General features: G+C 36.4%; 1 pseudogene; it reads left to right on the top strand.

The window, feature by feature from the left end:
- The first annotated feature begins 596 nt into the window (after nucleotides 1–596).
- LOC125409849 (stress-induced-phosphoprotein 1-like) lies at nucleotides 597–4421 on the top strand (annotated as a pseudogene).
- The last annotated feature ends 19430 nt before the right edge of the window (nucleotides 4422–23851 follow it).

Below are 23851 nucleotides of genomic sequence, written 5' to 3'. Positions count from 1 at the left end.
TATCAACTCAATAATTGTTCCAGATTTCTATATTCTTATACTAAATTTATCTACAAGATTTCAAATAAGCTACTTTATATTGATTTTAGGGATATTTTAATTCTTAATACTAACTTTTCTCCAAATTCTAAAGTGTAGCACCAATATTGGCTGCCCATTTTTATTTCTGTCTCTATCATGTCTCCTATACGAGCCTTTGTTATATATCTAATTTTCATTTGGTGGTTCTGTATCAGCAAATGGAAGACCAAGTCACACAGTTATTTAACTCAACAATTTACTTCTCCCTTTGTTGTAAAGATAATAAATATTCACCTAAAAATCAAAACTCTCATTGTTTAACAAAAAATGCATATCTTGTAAGTTCATAAAATAACCTCAGCTCTCACTATCCCTTCCAAGCTAGAGTTATCCCTCTGCAAATGGACTTCTTCAACAATCTCAACATTAGTATTATGGTTCTCCAATAGAATATATTGTCTTTGAATCATCTAAATAAATCTGATGAACCTATATCTAATTGACATTATGTTGGGAACATGCAGTTGAGAATACAGAGAAGATGAATTTGATTCAATGGGACTCTGGGCCTCGATATGGAGCAGGTGAATGAGCTAAAGGGGAAGTGTAATAAGACCCTGAGTGCTGGGAACATCGATGATGCCATACAATGCTACTCTGAAGAAATTAAAGTAGATTCCCAGAAACATGTGCTTTATAACAATTGTTCTGCAGACTATGCCAAGAAAGGATGCTATCAGAAGACCTACGAAGATGGCTGCAATATTGTTGACCTGAATGAAGTCTGACAGGAGCAAGGATTATTCAAGAAAAGCAGCAGCCTTTGAGTTGCTAAATCTGTCTGAAGAAGCCAAAAAAGCCTATGAAGAGTGTTTAAAACATAAAGCAAATAACCTCCAATTCAAGAAGGTTTTGCAGAATATGGAGGTTATGTCAGCAGAGAGAAAATGCATGAATTGTTTTAGCTTGCCTAATCTGTACCAAAAGTTCGAGAATGATGCCAGGATAAGAACACTGTTTCATGACCTTACCTACCTGGAACTCATAAAACAACTAAGGACCAAACTTCCAGCTGTGGCATGAAAATACAAGATACATAGATCATGACTACTTTCAATGTACTCCTTGGAGTAGATCTGGACAGTATGGATTGATAGGAAGAGGCAGCAACATCCCAAAACTCACCACCTCCCAATAAAGAGGCTAAGCCAGGTCCAATGGAAGAAGACATTCCAGAGAATAAGAAACAGGCACTGAAAGAAAAATAGATAGGAAATAATGCCTAAAAAAGAAAATATTTGACATGGCCTTTGTGGAACAATGCTCTTATACCCTGTAAAGTTTTATCAGTTGTATTTTAATAAAATGTTGATTGGTCAGGAGTCAGGCAGTAAGTATTGGTTGGGCAACAAGGTAGGAAATATAGGTGGGGCAATCAGAATAGAAGAATTCTGGGAAGAAGAAAGACTCAGTCTGCAGTCTTAACCAAGATGCGTGGAAGCAAGACGAGAATGCCTCACTGATAAAAGGTACCAAGCCATCTGGCTAATACAGACAAGAATTATGGACTAATATGAAATGTAAGAATTAGTTAATAAGAAACCTGAGCTAATAGGCCAACCAGTTTATAAATAATGTAGTTTTTCTGTGTGTTTCTTTGGGGCTGAACAGCAGCAAAGTTGGTGGGACAGAAACCTTCTTTTAACAAATGATGCACAATGTGGGACTAAATCCACTTAAAATCTGAAAGACTTTTAAATGTAATTCTAGACACAAAAGAACAGAATTAAGCCCAGCTTCTTGGTATCAGCAATTTCTCAGGTGTGCTCTGTTTGCTAGAGGCAAGTGCACCTCATTTTAGAGAGGCTACCAAACTCAGCCTTAGCTGAAATAACTTTGCAGCCCTTTTAAGAGGCCATGCTACAAAATACTAAAATGGTGTTCATAAATAGCTGAAAGCATGCATCTTGGTAGTGGCTAGAAACTTGAAACACCATAGAGTTGTGGCAATAAACATGGCTCTGGCCAGTACCTCTTCCATGATGCTAGAATCTCAGAAAGCTAAGGAATAGGCTGGATCCAGCTGTCAAATCCACAGCTTTAATACTAACTTTATCAGTTATAAAATTAAAGACTCATATATTCAGAAAAAGATAGATACCTTTTTTAAAAAAGTTATAAATGGTTTACAGTATTTTGAAAAACATATGTAGACTTGGGAGAGAAAAGAAAAAGGATAAAGTCCTTAAAATAAAAAAAAAAAGAGTACTTAGATGTGCTGGCACACAGCTTAAATTCCAACTCCTAGCAAGCAGAGACAGACAGATCTCTGTGAGTTCAAGGTGTGCTAGCACACACCCTTAATCTCAACACTTGGAAGGCAGAGGCAGGTGGATCTCTGTGCGTTTAAGGATAACCTGGTCTACACACTGAGTGCCTGGACAGCCAAAGATACACAGAGAAACCTAGTCTCAAAAAACAAAAACTTAAAAATAAAAATAAAAGAAATGAGTTTAAAGTAAAGCCACATAAAGATGGAAAATACAGATAGTCTGCATACTGTATGTTATTGTGTTGTCTTTGAATGGCTTGATGTCTGAGGAAGGCATCACAGCTGCTAAATGACATTTGTTTACAAATGCTGTTGGATTAATACAAGATATATATTTTGAAAATACTTTGACTTCAAAATTTAAGTCAAAAGACACGTTACTTTGGAGAAGATGCTTTTATTTTATTTCCACAGGAAATGAGAGGCTGTGGATTCATTCTGGGTAAAGAAAAATTAGGTTTGACCAAGAAAAAATCCTCGAGAAACCTCTGATAGGAGTAGATAGCCCAGATGTCTGAGTTCTACATTCAGAACAGCCTCAAGACTGAGAGGATCAAGTCTCTCAGCATATTCTAGTCAGGACTTGACCATAAACCTAAATCTTCTTTAGGGCCTCATAAGATTATCAGCACCCACAATCAGCAGGAAGTAGCCTGAAAAACTATGCCTGACTTCCAAAAAATGGATTATGGATGTTTATCTTTGTTTAGGGTATTGATTACAAGTTGTTATGGATACTGTCAGGAAGAAAGCTAAACAAATGGGATTAGACTCATAGTCCTTGATTTGAAAAAAAAAGTGGTGGGATGAAGTGCTGTGGGACACTGACCTTGTACCCTGTAAAGATTTATCAGTTGTATTTTAATAAAATACTGATTAGCCAGTAGCCAAGCAGGAAGTATAGGTGGGGCAACAACAATAGGGGAATTGTGGGAAGAGAAAAGATCAGTCTGCAGTGTGACCCAGACGCAGAGGAACTAAGATGAGAATGCCTCGCTAATAAAAGGTGCTAAGTTACATGGCTAAAATAGACAAGAATTATGGGCTAACATAATAGGTAAGAAGAATTAGTTGACAAGAAGCTTGAGCTAATAGGCCACCCAGTTTATAATTAATGTAGACCTTTGTGTATTTCTTTGACACTGAACAACTGAGGAATTGGCAGGATAGAAACCTTTTGTCAACACATGGCCTTGAAGCATTTGACAGGGCCAAGGAACTGGACCCCACCAATATGACTTACATAACTAATCAAGCAGCTGTGCACTTTGAGAAAGGCAACTACAACAAAAGCCGGGAGCTCAAGAAAGAGATTGAAGTGGCCAGAGAGAGGATTAACAACAGACTGCCAAAACTTATGCTCAAATTGACAATTCCTATCAAATAAGAACAGTACAAGAATGCTACCCATTTCTACAATAAATCTCCAGCAGAGCACCAAACCCTAGACATGCTCACAAAGTGCCAGCAGAGAAAAATCTGAAGTAAAGAAGTAACTGGCCTACATCAATCCTAACATGACTTTGGAGGAGAAGCAAGGACAATGAATGCTTCCAGAATGGGATTGCCCCCAGACCAAGATGCACTATACAGAAGCCATTAAATGGACCCCAAGATATGCCAAACTGAATAGTAACTGAGTTGCCTGCTACATCAAACTCCTAACGTTTCATCGGGCACTCAAGGGCTGTGAGGATTGTGTTCAGCTAGAGCCAACCTTCATCAGGGTTATACCCAGGAAGCACCCTCTCTGGAAACCATGAAGGGCAATACAAATGCCATTGATGTGTACCAGAAAGAGCTAAACCTGGACTCCAGTTGTAAGGAGGCAGATAGTTAGCAATGCTATATGATGTCATAGTACAACAGACATGACAGCCCTGAGGATGTGAAGCTGGGGGTCGTAGTTGACCCTGAGGTGCAGCAGATTATGCATCACCCAGCTATGAGATTCATCCTGGAACAAATGCAAAAGGACACCCAGGCTCTGAGCAAACATTTAAAGAATGCTGAAATTCCACAGAGGATCCAGAATCTGGTGGATGTTGGTCTATTTGCAATCAAGTGATGACTTAGTTTTTTTCCTGTTGTCTTTGCCAAAGTGGAAAGGTGAACTGGGATGGTGGTGAGGAGCACTGGGCAGAACTGGGAAAAGAAAGGCTTATCTTTATAATTATTCATACCTGCAAGGAAGACAGATTCCTCCATTGCCATCTCAGGCCCTCTCAGCACTAGCCTGGTCTCTTCACTGCTGACCTAGACTGTTTTTGCCTGCCCTCCCCAAAACCCCTGTCACTATCTCAGCTGCTCACCCATAGTTAATCATTTTTTTTTTATTTGGGGCATTGAATGCATAAGGGAAGGGGAGGATATTCTTCCCAACCTAGGATCTCAGCTATCTTCACTTGTTACCACACGTCCTTCAATAACACAAGCCAGTCAGGCATGGTTATATGTTTTTAAAAAAACCTATTTTGCTGTCTAGCTCACAACCCTAAAGGGTTTCAATTGATATCAGTTCTCTTTATGGCCAATAAAACTTCCATGATATTGCCCAAAGCTATTCTCTGAATGTCCTATTTATTCTTGATAGTTTCTTAATAATTTTGCCCCCATTTACTTATTTTATGCTATCCAAATAAGCCAAAGGTGTTCTGTCACAGAGCTCCTTCAAGGTGAATGCAGATTTTTGCCAAAGCTGCTTCCTTCACTGTACTGAAGCTCTGATTAAAAATGATATCTGTAACATGTCTCCAAAATAGCCATTATTCTATTACCTGCTTTTTCTTCAAGTTCAGTGTGGCTAAAATATTAGAGTCATCATATTAATTGTGTGGCTGTGTGTATACTTGTAACAAATCCCATTATATTAAAGATCTGCAATAGTGAGAACTCTGGTTATTCTTTTTGAACCTCAAGGTTTGAAAACAATGATAGGCACAATAATGGCATAAATAATTCCACAATAAAGATGTAATGCTATGCTTTGATGAAAAGGGTGAATCTTTGAGGAGAGTTTTCTGCAGGTAGGCTGCCCCAATACATACCCATCTTCACTGGACCCTGCAACTAAAAGTCCTACCCCACCTGCAAACTCGCCTGTCCACTTGAAACCTCAGTAGAACACTGAAACACAGCTAGCTACAGTACAGAAAGGACCAAGAGGTAAGGGATCAGCCACCCAGCAGGACACCCCACTCTCTAGGCCCTCCATAGTGGGGCGAAAATCCAGGCCCCTGCTCGACCTGCCTGGGCTGTTCTACACAGCCAGCAGGAGCATTTCCTGCTGGTAGGCTGCCCCAATACCCTGATCCCATCCATTGGACCCTGAAAACTACAAGTCCCATCTTGACGCCAAACCAGACTACATTCCTACAACCTCAGTGGAACTCTGAAACACAACCTGCTACTACATAGAGAGGACTAAGAGAGGAACACTGAAACACAAGCTTCAACTACACAGAGAGGACCAAGAGAAGAACTCTAAAGCACAAGGTGTGACTTCACAGAGTGGACCAAGAAAGCAAACCAGGAGAACAGACCAAGAGAGCAGGCTAACAAAGACATCAGTCACTCCCTGAGACACAAACATTTACAGTACAGAGCAGATCAAGAACAGTTCCCAAAGACACAAGCAGCCACTGCAAGGATTAAACCAAGATGCAATTGATGCTGGTATCAATTGAAAAAAGAGATGAGCAGGTACCAATGCATGAAGAACCTAAAAAGCAACATGGTAACACTAGAACCCAGAGGTCATACATTAGGAATATTTGATTACCCTAACCCAGAAGAAGAAGAAGAAAACGATTTTAAACATAACTTTATAAAGATGATGGCGATCTTTAAAGAAGTAATAAAAAATTGTCTCCCTTAAGGAAATGTAGAAAAATACAAAGAAAGAAACTGGATGAAGTTAACAAATCTCTCAAACAAATCCAAGAAAATCAAAAATTTAACAACATTACTCACAGAAAGCCTACAAACTCATGAAAATTGAACAGTGAACTATTGAACAGCCACTGGCTCAAGGAAGAAATAAAGCAAGAAATTAAAGACTTACAAGAATTGAACAAAAATGAAGGCAGTGCTAAGTTTAAAGTTCATAGCACCAAGTGCCTACATAAAGGAAGTGGAGAGAGCTGATACTAGTGACTAAGCACCATACCTGAATGCTCTAGAACAAAAAGAAGCAGAATCACCCATGTAGAGTAGAAGACAGGAAATAATCAAATTGAGGGCCAAAATCAAAACAATAGAAATGAAGAAACATGATAATGAATCAATGAAACAAAAAGCTGGTTCTTTGAGAAAATTAACAAGCTAGACAAACCCTTGTCCAAGTTAATCAAAACAGAGAAAAGGGAACATCAAAATTAACAAAAATTATAAATGAAAAAAGGGACATAACAACAGACACTGAGGAAATCCAGAGAATCATTAGGTCATACTACAGAAACCTGTACTCCACAAAATTGGAAAACGTAAAAGAAATTGACAATTTTCTGGATAGATACAGTATACCAAAATTAAACCAAGATGAGGTGAACAATGGAAACAGATCTATAAACTTCAAGGCAATAGAAGCTCTCATCAAAAGCCTCCCAACCAAAAAAATTCCAGGGTCAGATGGTTTTTAGTGAAAAATTCTACCAGAACTTCCAAGAACTAATACCTATAATACTCAAAGTGTTCCTCATTATAGAAACAGAAGGAACACTGCCAAACTCTTTTTATGAAGGTACTTTTACCCTGATACTCAAACCAACCAAAGACTTTACTAAATAAGTGGATTACAAACCAATTTTACTTATAAATATTGATTCAAAAATACTCAAGAAATACTGGCAAACCAAATCCAAAAGCACATCAGAAAAATCATCCACCATGATCAAGTTGACTTTATCCCAGACATGCAGGGAAGGTTCAACATATGAAAATCTATCAATGTAATCCATCATATAAACAAACTGAAAGAAAAAATATATGATCATCTCATTAGATATGGAAAAAGCATTCAACAAAATCCAACACTCCTTCTGGATAAAGGTTTTGGGAGATCAGGGATACAAGGAACATATCTAAACTTAATGAAAGCAATATTCAGCAAGCAGACAGGCAACATAAAATTAAATGGAGAGAAACGTAAAGCAATTCCACTAAAATCAGGAACAAGACAACGCTTTCCACTCTCTTCATATCTATTCAACATAGTTTTTGAAGTTTTGGTTGTAGCAACAAGACAACAATACATATCTTAATATATTAAGGATATCAGGCAGATTTAAATTGGAAATGAATAAGTCAAACTATCATTATTTGCAGATAATATGATAGTACATTTAAGTGACTCCCACAATTCTACCAGGGAACTCCTACAGGTGATAAATACCTTCAGTAATGTGGCACAATACAAGATCAACTCAAAGAAATCAGTAGCCCTCCTATATATAAACAAAAATGGGGCTGAGAAAGAAATGAGAGAAACATCACTTTTCACAATAGCAACTAATAAAATTAAATATTTTGGGGTAACACTAACTAAAGACATGAAAAACCTATTTGACAAGAACTTAAGTCTTTGAAGAAAGAATTTGAAAAAAAATACCAGAAAATGGTAAGTTCTCCCATGTTCTTAGATAGGTAGGGTTAATATAATAAAAATGGAAATCCTACCAAAAGCAATCTATACACTCAATGCAATCCCCAACAAAATCCCAACACAACTCTCCAGAGACCATGAAAAAGATAATAAGCATCATATAGATAAACAAAAAATGCAGGATAGCCAAACCCATCCTTTACAATAAAAGAACTTATGGAAGTACCACAATCCCGGACATCAAGCTATATTACAGAGCTACAGTAATGAAAACAACTTGTTGTTGGTATAAAAACAGAGAGGTTAACCAATGGAATTGAATTGAAAACCTGGATATTCATCCACACACCAATGAACACCTGATTGATGACAAAGAAACCAAAATCATACAATAGAAAAAAAAGCATTTTCAACAAATGGTGCTGGCATAACTGAATGACAAAGTGTAGAAGAATGAAAATAGATCCATATCTATCATCTTACACACAACTCAAGTCCAAATGGATTAAAGATCTCAATACATGTCTGACTATACTGAACCTGATGGAAAATAAAGTGGTAAGTAGCCTTCAATGCCTGGGAACAGGAGACTGATTCCCAAATATAACCTCACTAGTACAGACACTGAGAGCAATAATAAATAAATGGGAACTCCTGAAACGAGAAGCTTCTGTAAAGCAAAGGGCACAGTCAATAAGACATAAAGGTAGCCTACTGAATGGAAAAAATTCTTTAGCAACTCCCCATCAGACAAAGTACTGATCTTTAAACTATATAAAAAGTCAAGAAATTAGACAATAAAATAAAAAATAACTGAATTTAAAAATGGGTACAGAACTTAACAGAGAATTCTCAACAGAAGAATCTCAAATGCCTGAAAGACACATAAAGAAATGTTTAACATCCTTAGCCATCATAGAAATGCAAATCAAAACAACTCTGAGATCCCATATATAATCAAGTCTCCTGTAAACCCTAAAATGGCTCCCTTAGTTGAAATATATTGTTCCCTGATCCCATATTCATCCTACCTCCCTCCCCCCCCATCCCCGGCCACCAAGCTTTCCCCGTTCCTCCCCTACTCCCTTCTCTCTAGCCCTCTCCCCCTCCATCGACCCTCCCACCCCCCCATGCACCCGAGGTTACCTGGGACTCTTGTGGCTGGCCCGGGGTCTTTCTGAAAAGCCATTGACTATGACACTGGGACCTGTTTCCTCTGCATATGCTGGATTTTGGGGATCCAGTCTGTTTGGACGCTCGCCTTCCTGGACCTGGAGGGAGGGGGAGGGAGCTGGAGCTTCCCACAGGGCAGGAAACCCTGACTGCCCTGGGGGACGGAGGGGAAGGAGGGGGGGAGTGGGGGGAGTGGGAGGGTGTTGGGAGGGGGGGCGGAAATGGAAACTTTTATAATTTAATAAAATTTACTAAAAAAAAAAAAAAAAAAAAAAAACAACTCTGAGATATCTTATTATATCAGTCAGAATGGCTAAGATCAAAAATACCAATGATAAATGCTGGAGAGGATGTAGGGTAAGAGGAACTTTCATCTATTGCTAGTGGGAATGAAAACTTGTACAACCACTTTGGAAATCAGTATGGTAGTTTCTCAAAAAATTGGGAATCAACCTACCTAATTATCCAGCAATACCATTCTTGGGAATATATCCGAAAGATGCTAAAATATACTACAAAGACATTTGCTCAACTATATTCATAGCAACATTATTTTTAATAATCAGATCCTAGAAACAACTTAGATATCCCCAAACAAAGAATGGATAAAGAAAATGTGGACCATTTACACAATGGAGTACTATTCAGTGGTTAAAAAAATGACATCTTGAAGTTTGCATGAAAATTGATAGAACTGAAAAACACCATCCTGAGTGAGGTAATGCAGAGCCAATAAGATGAATATGGTACATATTCACTCATAAGCAGATACTTGTTTTAGGAAGGCAACTTGTTTGTTTCCAGTGATCCAGACTCCCAAAATAGCCACATAGAAACTATATTATTTGCAATAGTGTTTGACCAATGGCTTAAGTATATTTCCAGCTAACTTTTATTTCTGAATTTAACCCGTTTCCATTAATCTGTATATCACAGATGACTGTGGTTTACCAGGTAAAGTTACAGTGTCTGTCTCTGGTGGGACTACATGACTTCTTTCTCGACTCCATCCTCTTCCTCCCAGCATTCAGTTTAGTTTACTCAGCCTATCTCTGTTCTTTCCTGCTCTGTTGTTATAGACTAAAGCAGTGTCTTTATTAGCCAATGGCATTCACAGAATACAGATGGGAATCCCACATTAGATACTAGCTATAAACAAAGGATAATGAGCCTATGGTTCATGATCCAAGATAAGCTAAGTAACAAGTTGAAACCTAAGAAAAAATATATAGATCCACCTGGAAAGTCAAAATAGCCAAGATCCCCTGACAAAATAGTGGGGATGGGGTGGGAGGACCAAGAAAGGTGTAAGGGAAGTGGAGTGGAGAAGGGGACAGGGGAAGAAAACTTGAGAAAATAGAATGGTTGAAATGGAGGAAGAACAGAGATGAAAGCAAGGAAAGAAATATCTTGAAGAAGGAAGCCACTATAGGATTAGCAAGAAGCCTGTCTCAAGAGAAATTCCCAGGAATCCACAAGAATGACCCCAGCTAAGACCCTAAGTGATAGAAGAATGGATGCCAAAACTGGCCTTTCCTTGCAGTCATACTGATAAATATCTTAAATATCACCATAGAACCATCATCCAGCAAATGGAAACAGAGGTAGAGACCTGCATTGAAACACTGAATTGAGCTCCCAAAGTCCAGTTGAAGAGTGAGATGAGTAAGAATATGAGCAAAGAGGTCAAGACCATGATGGATACACCGCTTGAAACAGTCTACCTCAGCTAGTGGGAACTCCTTAACTCCTACCAGACTGGGAAAGAACAGGCATAGTTCCAAACTAGGCCCCGTAAATGTCTTGACAATTGCATGCCTGGGGCAGACTGAGGGGCCAATGGTAGTGGCACCAGGATTTTTCTATACTGCTTGTACTTGCTTTTGGGGAACCTATTCTCTTTGGATGGATACCATGCTCAGCATAGATATAGTAGGGGGAGCCTTGGACCTTCCCCAAAGCAATGTGCCTTATTTTCTCTATGGAGTGGATTGGGGTGTGGTGGGGGGATAAGTGCAAGGAATGGAAGGAGGGAGGGAGTGGGAACTTGGATTGGTATTTATAATGAAAAGCTATACTTGCTTTTTCTTTTTAAATAAAATAAAAAAACAAAAGGTTGAATGTCTAATCATATGTACTTATAGAAATAAAAGTGAAAGAACATAATAATAAAACAGAAATTGAAGAATCCAGTTAGTAATATATTGAGGATATAGACTTTGAATATTAGAAAACTAAAAAATGTATACATATGTTTTAAACAAATATTTATATGATATTTATTAAAGCATTTCAGGAGTCTTCCTTAGCTTAGGATGATTTAGCTCAGTCTCATTTATATTCTTTTATTTTGAAGGAATTGTACCACTGCCTTAATTCAGTCTCAAAAGGTTGCCATGACTACTTTCACTGATGCAATTCATTAACCCATGGGATGAAATTCTCAACACATTTATTCTAAATTCTAAAGCTATGCTGTCTTGAAGGCCTAGCCTATAACAATTCATCTCATGAAATTTTGAATTCATCCATTTATTATCTAGTCCAACTGAAAAAAAAAACTGAATGCTGAGGGAGCAGGCCCAAGCCAGGGGCATTTTCACAAGGAGACCTGAGCTAGCTCAAGGGCAGGCTTGAGCCAGTTGAACATTGCCAGACCAGGCCCAAGGCAACAACCTTCACAGGATCAGGTACAAGTAAGCAACCACTGAGGGAGCAGGACTGAGTCAAAGACCTCTGCAGGGCAGGGTACTAGTCAGGAATCTCCAAGGGCATAGGCCTAAGCCAGAGACTTCTGTGGGAGTCTGCCCAAGCCATGAACATCTGCAGAAACAGACCCAAGTCAAGGACATCTATGGGAACAGGCCTGAGCCAGCAACCACCACTGAGACAGGCCTCCACAGGAACAGGTACAAGGGACTGACTGCCAAAGGAGCAGGCCTCAGACAGAGACCAAGCATGAGTTAGGGACCTCTAAAGGAGCAGGCCTGAGCCTGGAACCTCAGCAGGAGCAGTCCCAAGTAAGCAACGTCTGTAGCAGCAGGCCCAAATGACCTCTAAAATATCAGAGTAAAACCTGGGAGTACCAAGTGATCTCTAGAAAAGCCTAGTGACTTTCAAGTGAATGGAACCACGACCCTGACTGCACCATGAGGAGCAAGCATATGACACTTAGATGTACTGGCACCTAGAAGGCTGATCACCAGAGGCACAGACCCAACAACCCCAATCAACAGTGAGATTCAACATTGAAATATAGATGAAGTAGAAGAAAATGAAATAGAAAATAATTTTAAGAAATATTTGAGACCCTTATAGAGGAAATGAAAAATTCTCTGAAAGAAATGAAAGAAAAGATAACAAAAAATTGGAAGAAATCAACAAATCCCTTAAAAAAACGCAAGCAAAATAAATCAATGAAATAAATGTTGGAGGCTTGAAAACCAACATAGAAACGATAAAGAAAACATAAAATGAGGGAAATCTGGAAATGGAAAATATGAGAAAACAATCAGGAACCATAAATGCAAAAATAAATAGCAGAATACAAGAGATGGAAGAGAGAATCACAAGTACTGAAGATTCAATAGAGGAAAGAGACTCATCAGTCAAAGAAAACAAAATTGCCTAAAAAAATAATCTTAACACAAAATATCCAGAAAATATGGGACACCATGAAAAGACAAAACTTAAGAATAATAGGTCTAGAAGAAGGAGATGTCCAAATCAGAGGCACAGAAAACATATTCAACAAAATCACAGAATAAAACTTTCTAACCTAAGGAAATATTTGCATATGATGATACAAGAAGCTTGCAGAATACCAAGCTAAAAAAAAATGTGGATAAATGGATAAAAAGTCCCCTTGCCATATAATAATCAAAACATAAAAGTATGCAAAATAAAGAAAGAATATTGAGAGCTACAAAGGAAAACATCAAAGTAACACATAAAGGCAGACCTATCAGAATTATACCTGAAACAATGAAAGTGAGAAGGTCCTGGTTGAATGTTATGCAGACACTGAGAGAAGATTCATGCCAGTCTAGAATACTATACTCAGCAAAACCATAGACAGACAAAAAAGATATTACATGACAGAATCATATTTAATCAATACCTAGCCACAAATCCAGCCCTACACAAAGTTCTAGAAGGAAAACTCCAACACAATAAAGTTAGCTACATCCACCAAAACACAGACAATAGGTGATCTCATAGCAACAAAACCCAAAGACGGGAGAAACACATACTAAAGCATCACCAACAATGAAAACTTAAATAACAGAAACTATCAATTACTGGTCATTAACATCCCTCAAATAAATCAACTCACCTATAAAAAGACACAAAATAACAGACTGTATATGAAAACAAAATCTCTTCTTCTGCTAAATAAAAGAAACACATTTCAACCTCAAAGACAGACATCACCACAGAGCAAAGTTTTAGGAAAAAGATTTCCAATCAAATGAACCTAATAAACAAGATTGTAGCTATGCTTATATTTAACAAAATTGACTTCAAACTAAAATCAATCAAAAGAAACAAATAAATTAATTTCATATTAGTCACAGAAAAAATCATTAAGAGGAAATCTCAATAATGTATGAATATTCCCAATATATGGGTACTCTCATATGTAAAAGAAACACTACTAAACTTAACTCACACATTAAACACCACACACTAATAGAGACAAAGAGTTGGATCTTTGAGAAAATCAACAAAATAGACAAATCTTTATTATAATAACCAAAAAGTTGAGAGAGATTATTCAAATTAACAAAATCAGAAATGAATAAGGGGACATAACAGACATAAAGGAAATCCAGGGAATTGGTAGATCCTATTTTGAAAAAAATGTATGCCACAAAATTGGAAAACTTAAAGAAAATGAATAATTTTCTGAATGAATATAACTTACCAAAATTAAACCAAGACCAGATAATCAAATTAAATAGACCAATAACTGTTAAAGAAATAGAGGCAGTCATCAAAAGTTTACCAATAAAAAAAGACCAGGTCTATATAGTTTCAGTGCAGAATTCTACAAGACTTTTGAAGAAGAACTAATACCAATACTCCTCAAATTGTTCCACACAACAGAAACAGAAGGAACATTTGTAAACTCTATTTATGAAGCTACAATTACCCTGATACCCAAACCACAGAAAGACATTACTAAGAAAGAGAATTAGTGACCAATCTCACTCATTAACATTGATGCAAAATTGCTCAATAAAATACTGGCAAACCAGTATTTTATCAAACCAAGAGCATATCAGAAAATCATCCACCATGATCAAGTTGGCTACATCTCAGAGAAGCAGGGATGGTTCAACACATGAAAATTTGTCAGTGTAATTCACCATATAAACAAACTAAAAAAAAACACAACAAAACATGATCATCTCATTAGATTTTGAAACAGCATTGAACAAAATCCAACACACCTTTATGATACAGGTCTCGGAAAGAGCGGGTGTACAAAGAACATACCTAAACATAATAAAGTTAATATATAGCAAGCCAAAGCCAACATCAAACAAACTGGAGATAAATTCAAAGTGATCCCACTGAAGTAAGGACCATAACAATGCTGTCCACTCTCTTCATATCTATTCAATATAGTACTTGAGTTTCTAGCTATAAAATAAGCCAACAAAAAGAGACCAAAGAATAAAAATCAGAAAATAGAAGGCCAAACTCTCACTATTTGCTGAAGATATGATAGTTTACATAAGTGACCCCAAAATATCTACCATGGAACTTTTACAACTCATAAACACCCTCATCAATTTAGCAGGATACAAGATTAACTTAAAAAAATCAGTAACCCTCCTTTACAAAGATGACAAATGGAATAAAGAAAGAGATAAGAATAAAAAAGAACTCAAGAAATTAATCATCAAGAGAAAAAATAACCCAATAAAAATGGGGTGCATATCTAAACAGATAACTTTCAACAGAGGAATCTAAAACGACTGTAAGGCACTTAAGGAAATGCTCAACATCCTTAGCAGTCACATAATTGCAAATCAAAAGAACTCTGAGATTCCATCTTAAGCCTGTATGAATGGCCAAGATCTAAACCACTGATAACAACTCATGAAAGAGAGAATGTGAGGTAAAGAAAACAGTCCTCCATTGCTGGTAGGAGTGCAAACTTGTACAGTAGTTTTGGATATCACTATGGTGATTTCTCGGAAAATTAGGAAACAACTTAACTCAAGATTCAGCAATACCACTTTTGTGTATATACCCAAAGAGTGCTCAATCGTATCACAAGGACATGTGTTCAACTATGTTCATGGCAGCATCGTTTGTCATAGCCAGAAACTGAATACAACTAAATATCCTTCTACCAAAGTTTTGGGTAAGGAAAACGTAGTACGTTTACACAAAGGAATATTCCACAGCAGAAAAAAAAAATAATGACATCTTGAAATTTGAGGGATGGATGGATCTAAATAACATCATATTGAGTACAGTAGCCCAGACCCAGAAAGAAAAGCATCATATGAGAAAGAAAAACGTCATAAGCATCATATGTACTCACTCATAAGTGGCTTTTAGACATAAAACAAAAAGAAAAACAAAAAAAAGGCAACCTACAATTCACAATCCCAGAGAACCTAGACAGTAAAGAGGACCCTAATGAGTGAGACATACATTATTCTAATCTGCATTGTAAGTACGAAAAGAGAAGATCTTTGAGTAGGTTGGATCATCGGGACCATGGGAGAGTGTAGAAATGGAGGGGAGAGGAAGGGAAGGCAGTGGAGAAAAATATATAGCTACACACGCACACCCACACATACAGATGGAGAGAGAGACAGAGAGACAGAGATCAGGCCTAAATATGAACTAAAGTTCAGAAATTCATTGTTCTAACAAATAACAATGTTATCTTTTAGCTTAAGAAGAAAATGAGACAGAATGAAATCGGCAGATCATAGGCTTCTCAGACTCCTGTCATAAATACTTACCCTCACAAGCTGTTTCTTACTTAGCTATTTGAGAGTTTTCCGTTTCAAACAATATATTTTGATCGCATATGAAGAGGGAGAAACAGTAGGTTTGTGACCTCTTTACTCTTTAAGAATCTCCTCCAAACCTGAAACACAAAAGATCTTACCTGAAGTGTGAAAACAAACTAGGGAGCAATCACAACCCACTTGGTGCAGACTGCTATGAAAGAGGGCGAAAGTAGACAGTATTATTCTTGAGAGTGGATGAATCGTAGCCAAAACATCAGGACAAACCTGCCTAAATAGACATCACAAAATGCAGAAAGCTAGATAGGATTCAGGTTTCAGTAACATGACAAGTTTTCCAATGGTAAACTATTTGACAAATTCTAACAACTGAGAGAATTGACAGTAGAGGATATTCCTGCAATATAAGAAATAATTTAGTGTTTTTTAATCTATTTGAAAAAGATTTTGGTAAAGAACACACTGCAAAACACAATTTTTTTAATATTTAACTCCTTTAACGCAATATTAGATTATAGGATAACACATGCCATAATACAACATTTGGTTTTAAATGATTTAATTAAATTGATTAGTATGTTTAAATATGAACTTATTTTTTATTTTTTCAGAAATTTAGTTAGTCAGATATTTCTAAGGGTCTTATTGAACATGTGTGTGCAAGTGTGTCTCTCTCTTGTGTGTGTTAAAGAGATTGAAGAACAAAGAAAGACAGAAAGATTGACCTTCACATTATTCCTAAAATGTGAACATTTGGTGTTAAAGATGCTTTATTTACATAAAAGGAAAAAAATACACACTGGAGGAACTTGAGAGCATTGAGAAAATTTTTTTTCCACTGGGGTGTATTCTAAAATTTATCTTTGTTTCTGAATATAAACAAAATATACACATGATATATATATATATATATAAATATATATAACCGTGTATATATTATGTATATATTACATATATACATAATAAAGTGATTTTGATATATATAATAGTTACACCCAATAAGATAGAAAGAAAGGAAAAACCTCACTATCTCAAAAAACTTTTCACCACTTAAATCTACTAGCATAGTAGATTGCAAGTGTGAAGAGTATCATTTACAGAATATAAAATCAATCTTTGTGGAAAGGAAGAAAAGAAGAAAACAGTAGAGAATGTGAGAGGTAGAAGATGATGCAGGACATATTTTTGATGTTATTTTGTTTTTATTCAGAAACAATGATACATTTTAGATTTATAGCATAAGAAGGGGAATAGTAATTTTTCAGTCTTCTCAAATTGCTTGCATGTTATTCTTTGAGATTCTAGGATAATATATCAATATTTCCAGGAATTCATGGGAATTCAAAATTCTGATTATTTTAAACATAATTCAAGCAACCTTCATACTATTACTTGAGTTTCTAAAATTCTGGCTTGATGGGCATGAAGGAGAGAACTATAAAATGGGTCGCAGGACACAGATGCTATGAATGGGGAGGGTGGAAGGAATAAGTACCAGCAAAGTAGGAGGGGGTGATAAATACCACTAAGTGTATTGAAAAAAATGTACAGCAAAACACATTATTCCATGTTAATTTCAATATTTATTTTATATTTATTCCCTTTTTGATTCTTTTTAAAAAATGTAGAGGTCCCCAGATTGTTGCTTGGGCAGCAGAGGAGAGGGTGCCTGAACTGGCCTTGTTCCATAACCACACTGATGTCCAAACAGACAAGACTCCCACAAATCCCGTCCATGGAGTAGAATCAAAGCCCAGCGCCATTGTCCTTGGCTTCTCCATCAGCCTCCACCGTCAGTCACATTCAGAGAGTCCGGTTTGATCACATACTCCATCAGTCCCATTCCAACTGGCCTTGGTGATCTCCCATTAGATCTGTCCCACTGTCTCAGTGGGTTAACAAACCCCTCGCGGTCCTGACTTCCTTGCTCATATTTTCCCTCCTTCTGTTCCTCATTTGGACCTTGGGAGCTAAGTCCAGTGCTCCAATGTGGGTCTCTGTCTCTACCTCCATCCAACACCAGATGAAGGTTCTATGGTAATATGCAAGATATTCATCAGTGTGGCTGTAGGACAAGGCCAGTTCAGGCACCCTCCCCTCTGCTGCTCAAGAAGCAAGCTGGGGACATCTCTTGGACACCTGGGAACCCCTCTAGAGTCAAGTCTCTTGCCAACCCTAAAATGGCTCCCTTAATTAAAATATATACTTCCCTGCTCCCACATCCACCCTTCCTTCATCCCAACCATGCCATTCCCTCAAGCTCTCCCCATCCTCCCCTTCTCCCATGTCTTCCCCCATCTCCTCTTATCCCCACCTCAATATAGTATTTTCTATAGATATTTTTTCTTTATTTTTGCATCTAGTGTTGGATAACTGCATTCATTTTATTTCATTTCTATAGTGAGTAGAACATTAAAAAAATAAGGGTGCAAATACCTCCATACTGAGGTATGACATTCACCATTTATATGTGAAGAAGGAGAGACCTGGGTCATAAGGTAGTAATACTTTTAATTTTCTGAGCAGCCTCTTTGCTGAGTTCTGTAATGATCATGTTCATCTGCATGCCACATCAGTGAATAGGGTTTTCTTCATTTCCCCAGCTTCACCAACATCTGTTGGATTTTTTTGAAGATAGGCATTTTATTCTCTGAACATTTATATTTGAAATATATAAAGATAATTTTTATATGTTTTTTATCCCACAACTCTACTAGTAGAGTTTATTCAATCTAGCGATTTTTTTAGGAAATTCTACAGTATCTTTTAATTATGGAGTTATGTCATCTGCAGATAATAATATGAGTTTGACATATTTCTTTCTTACTTCTAGTCCTCTGTGTCATTTTTTGTATATCCTTACGTTTTTTTATACATTGCATTAAATTTATTGATTTACATATCATTGATAATATCTATTAATACTTATTAATACATACTGAACTGTTTTGCCTTTTGGGTAAGAAACATGCTTGGTTGTAATGTATGGTCATCTTAATATACATAATATACTCAGGAAATTTCAGTTTCCAAGTATTTTGCTGAAAATACTGCCTGTATATTTATATAAGTAACTGGACTTTAATTGGCTTTCTCTACCCAGTTTTAGTATTATAATAATATTGGCTTCACTGAATGAACTTTGTAGTGTCCTTCCACTTCCTATTTTAGAACAAAATAAGGATTGGAATAAAAATCTTCCTTGAAAGTCAAATCTAAGGAACCAGAGAAGTGTTTCAGCAGGAAAGAGAACTCGTTGCTCCTGCAGAGCATACTGCTTTGGTTTTCAAAATCTACAAGTTGGTTCACAATCATCTGTATCTTCAGTTCCAGGGCATCTGATACCTACATCCAACTGTCATAAATATCTGGTATGTGCATGGTATACATACATACATATAGGAAAGACACTTAGAAATATTAAGTAAATAAATCTTTAATGAAAAGAAAAAGAGACTTTGGTATATCAATAATCACTGCCAAATCTGGTTGCAGACTTTTCTTTAAGAAGAGAATTTTGATTCTGCTTCTGTCTCATTGATTATATGTTTGTTTAAATTATTAATACTGTCTGACATTTTTGGTATTGTTAGAAAATAAATTTCTAAATTTCCCAGCTGTTAGAGTGTAAACTTACAAAGTAATATCTAGTGATGGCTTTTTCTTCATTGGGGTCTATAGTATTGGCAAAATTTTTATCTATAATTTCATTACTTCATGTTTATTTCTTTTTTATTTCTTTATCTTATTGACTAAGAGTTTGTCAATCTTATTAACTTTTTAAAAGAACAAACTATTTAGTTAGTTGAAGGAATTATCTATTTGTTTTGTATTTGTTGAAACTTGGTTTTTTACAAAGTCTTAAATCATATGGAAATGTTTATTAGTCAAAGATTATAATTTGGTAGCTCAAGAGTTTCTCAGTTGTTAACACATTGATGTATGTGTGAGAACTTGAATTTTTATGCTCAGAACCTACTTAAAGGTTAACCAGTATAGTCATGCATCTGTAAGTCCAGTACTCAGAAAGTAGAAATATGTTATCATGGGCAAAGGCCAAATAGCCACACTCATGATATTGAAAGGTTTGGGGTTCATTTAAGTGCCTCAGTGAATAGAATAGTTCATGATAAAGGAAGACACTAAATGCCTTATTCTACATCCACAAATGTCATGCACAAAGATAACTCAGTAAATATTTTCTGCTAACATGCAAACACCCACACTCACACACTACAAACGTGTATGTATATACATATACATATATGGGAGAATTTTTTCAAAGATATAAGAAGGACCATACTCTTATGGAAGAATACAATAGTGAAAGAAGAAAAAATTAACATCTTAAATTCCAGTGTGCTTATTTAGGTATTATTTATAACAACTTTTCTAAAGATGCCAGAATATGGGCAAACAAGAAGCATCTAAGCTATTTGTATAAGCAATTCTTTATCTGTGGGGCTTGCTTTGTTTCTTTTTCTGAGTTTTCCAATCCTAGTAGTCTATGATGAATTAAAAATTTGAACAATTTTGTTGCACAAAACTTACAGAACCTTTTTTATCCCCCAAAGTTTAACATCTGAGACTCTGTGCCATGGGTTAAGCAAATGAATGAAATAACATAATACAATTTTTAACTCCAAATATCATGACCAGCTATACATTTTGTTAAAAGTTAATTGATAGTAAGGAGAGCAAAATGGTTAACAAGCACTTAAATGAACAGCATGCTATGTAAATATTGTATTTTAAAAAGTTCAAATGTTTGTTTTATGTTTGCTTTAAGTTTTAATAATATATTCATTTTTTAAATTTGTATTTATTTTCAGTAACCTTAAGTCACACTGATCGAATAAACTCACATAAAATTTTTATATGCCAGGCCCAATTAGTTTGGACTTCTGTTTCTCCAGATCTGTGACAAATATATCTCTGTTCATTTTACACTATGCAGTGTCTGGTAATCTGTAACCAGAACACAAAACAGACAAAGATTAGGCTTTAAGAAATTAGCATTGACTTTAATCATTGAAAAAATTGAATATCTTTCTTTGCTACTTCCTGTAGTTGTGATCAGAACTCTACTAACCTAATGCTACTCAGTCCTGTAGTTTTGGTGGATTCTAGAAGCAAAACATATCATCCTGGCCATTCAGATTGTAGGTGGACTCTAGTTTAAATTAGCAGTATAGATGAAGTCTCTATTACTACCTTGACTCCCTGATAAAGATGGATCTTCCAACTTCTTCAGTGTGATGCATCTTCTTTTTAAAAAATATTATTCATTTTATATACCAACTGCAGTGTTGCCTCCCTCCCTTACTGTAACCTTCCCACTTCCCCCACAAACCAACCTCCATTAACTCCTCTTAAAAGGTAAGGCCTCCCATGAGGAGTCAACAAAACCCTGCACATTAAGAAAAGGCAGGACTGAGCCTCCCCCCACCCCCGCCCCTGTATCAAAGCATCCCAACATAGGGAATGGGATCCAAAAAGCCAGAACATAAACCAGAAGTAGATTCTGATCCCATTTCCAGGGACCCATCAACCAGAACAAGCTACACAACTGTCATTCATTGGTTCAGTACCATGCAGTCTCCCCAGTTGTCTGTCTAGAGTATGCAAGTTCACACGTGCTCAGGTTAGGTATCTTTGTGGATATCCGAGGCATGATCTTGACCCCAGATACTCATATAATTCCACCTCCCTCTCATCAACTGGATTCCCAGAGCTTGGCTTGATGTTTGGTTGTAGATCTCTGCATCTTCTTCATTTAGTTACTGGATGAAGGGTTTAGGATAACAGGGTATTCACCTAAATGATTATAGAAGAAGGCCAGTTCGGCATCATCTCTACTATTGCTAGGAATCTTAGATTTAGTAGTCTTTGTGGATTCTTGGGATTTTCCCTAGCAGCAGGCTTCTCTCTAGCTCCATAATGGTTCCCTCTATCAGAATCTTTTTCATAGATCTCCCACACCATCCCTCCCCAAACTCAACTATTCTCTTCTATCATGTTCTCATCACCCTTCTCTCCCAACTACCGCCCCCTAGCCCCAGTTTTCCAAGGAAATTACATCTATTTCCCCTTCCCAGGGTGATCAATGTGTCCCTCTTAGGATATTCCTTATTACCTAGTTTCTTTTGAACTGTAGATTTTAGTCTGACTATCTTTTGCTTTTCATCCACTTATGAGTGAGTGCATACCAGCCTTGTCGTTCTGGGTCTGGGTTATCTCACTCGGTACTTTTTTTTTTCTAGCTACATCTAGTTGTCTGCAAATCTTATAATATCATTGATTTTATATACTTTTATATTTTACAGCTAATACTCCATTGGTAAATGTAACTCATTTTCCTTATACATTTTTCATTAAAGGACGTCTATTCTGTTTCCAGGTTCTGGATTTTATGAATGATTCTGCTATGAATACAACTGAGTTATAAGAATTAAGATATAAAAGATCACACTTTTGGGGATATGTTCAAGAGTGGTAATCCTGGGTTCTGAGGTAGATTGATTCCCAAAATTTTGAGAATTCACCATACTGATTTCCGAAGTGACAGTAAATGTTTGCACTTTTACCAGCGGTAGAGGAGTTTTCCACTTACTTCACATCTTCTTCAACATAAACTGTCCTCAGTGCTTTTGATGTTAGGCATTCTGCCAGGTATAAGGTGGTATTCACAGTTATTTTGATTTTCATTTCCCTGATGACTAAGGATGTTAAGCAATTCTTTAAATGTTTTTCCATCATTTAAGATTATTCTGTTGTGAATTCTGTTTTTAGACTTCTTTTTCTATTTTTTAATTGGATCATTATTTATTTTGCTGTATAGTTTCTTAAGTTCTTTATATACTTTGGAGATTAACCCTCTGTCAGGTAAGGGTTGGAAAATATCTTTTCCCACTATTTATGTTGTCATTTTTTTTCTTAATTAGCCTGTCTTTGCCTTAAAGTAATGTTTTAGTTTTAGGAGCTCCCATTTATTGATTGTTGCTCTCAGGATCTATGCTACCAGTGCTATATTTAGAAAGTGGCCTTCTGTGCTAATGCCTTCAAATCTATTTCCCAATTTCTTTTGTATCACGTTCAGTGTGACTGGATTTATGTTGAGGTCTTTAAACCACGTGGACTTGAGTTTTATGCATAGTGAAAAATATGGATCTATATGCAATCTTCTACATATTGACATCTAGTTATGCCAGTACCATTTGTTGAAGATAACTTTCCTTTTTTTGAACAATTTTGGCTTCTTATCAGATCACCATGGCTTAAATTTAAAATTCAACAACAAGAAAAATTATAGAAATCCTACAAACTCATTGGAACTGAACAATGCCACTGGGTCAAGGAAGAAATAAAGAAATTAAAAGCTTCCTATAACTCAATGAAAATAAACATACCCAGACTTATGGAACATTATGAAAGCAGTACTAAGAGGAATGTTCATAGCACTAATTTTCTGCATAGAAAATCTCACACTAGCATATTACAGGACACTTAAAAGTTTTAGAACAAGAAGAAGCAAACTCCTCAGGAGGAGTTGACACCAGAAAATAATTAAATTGAGGGCTGAAATCAACAACATAAAAACAAAGAGAATAATTAAATGACTCAATGAAACAAGGAGTTGATTCCAGGATAAAATCAACAAGATAGTGTGACACATTTTGAAGTCTCCTCATGTATGATTATAAGGCAGTAACTTTCTGAAAC

The sequence above is a fragment of the Myodes glareolus genome, chromosome 1, assembly GCF_982192425.1.
Source record: "Myodes glareolus chromosome 1, mMyoGla1.1, whole genome shotgun sequence".
Taxonomy (NCBI): Eukaryota; Metazoa; Chordata; class Mammalia; order Rodentia; family Cricetidae; genus Myodes; species Myodes glareolus.
This window is presented reverse-complemented; position numbering and strand designations above follow the sequence as displayed.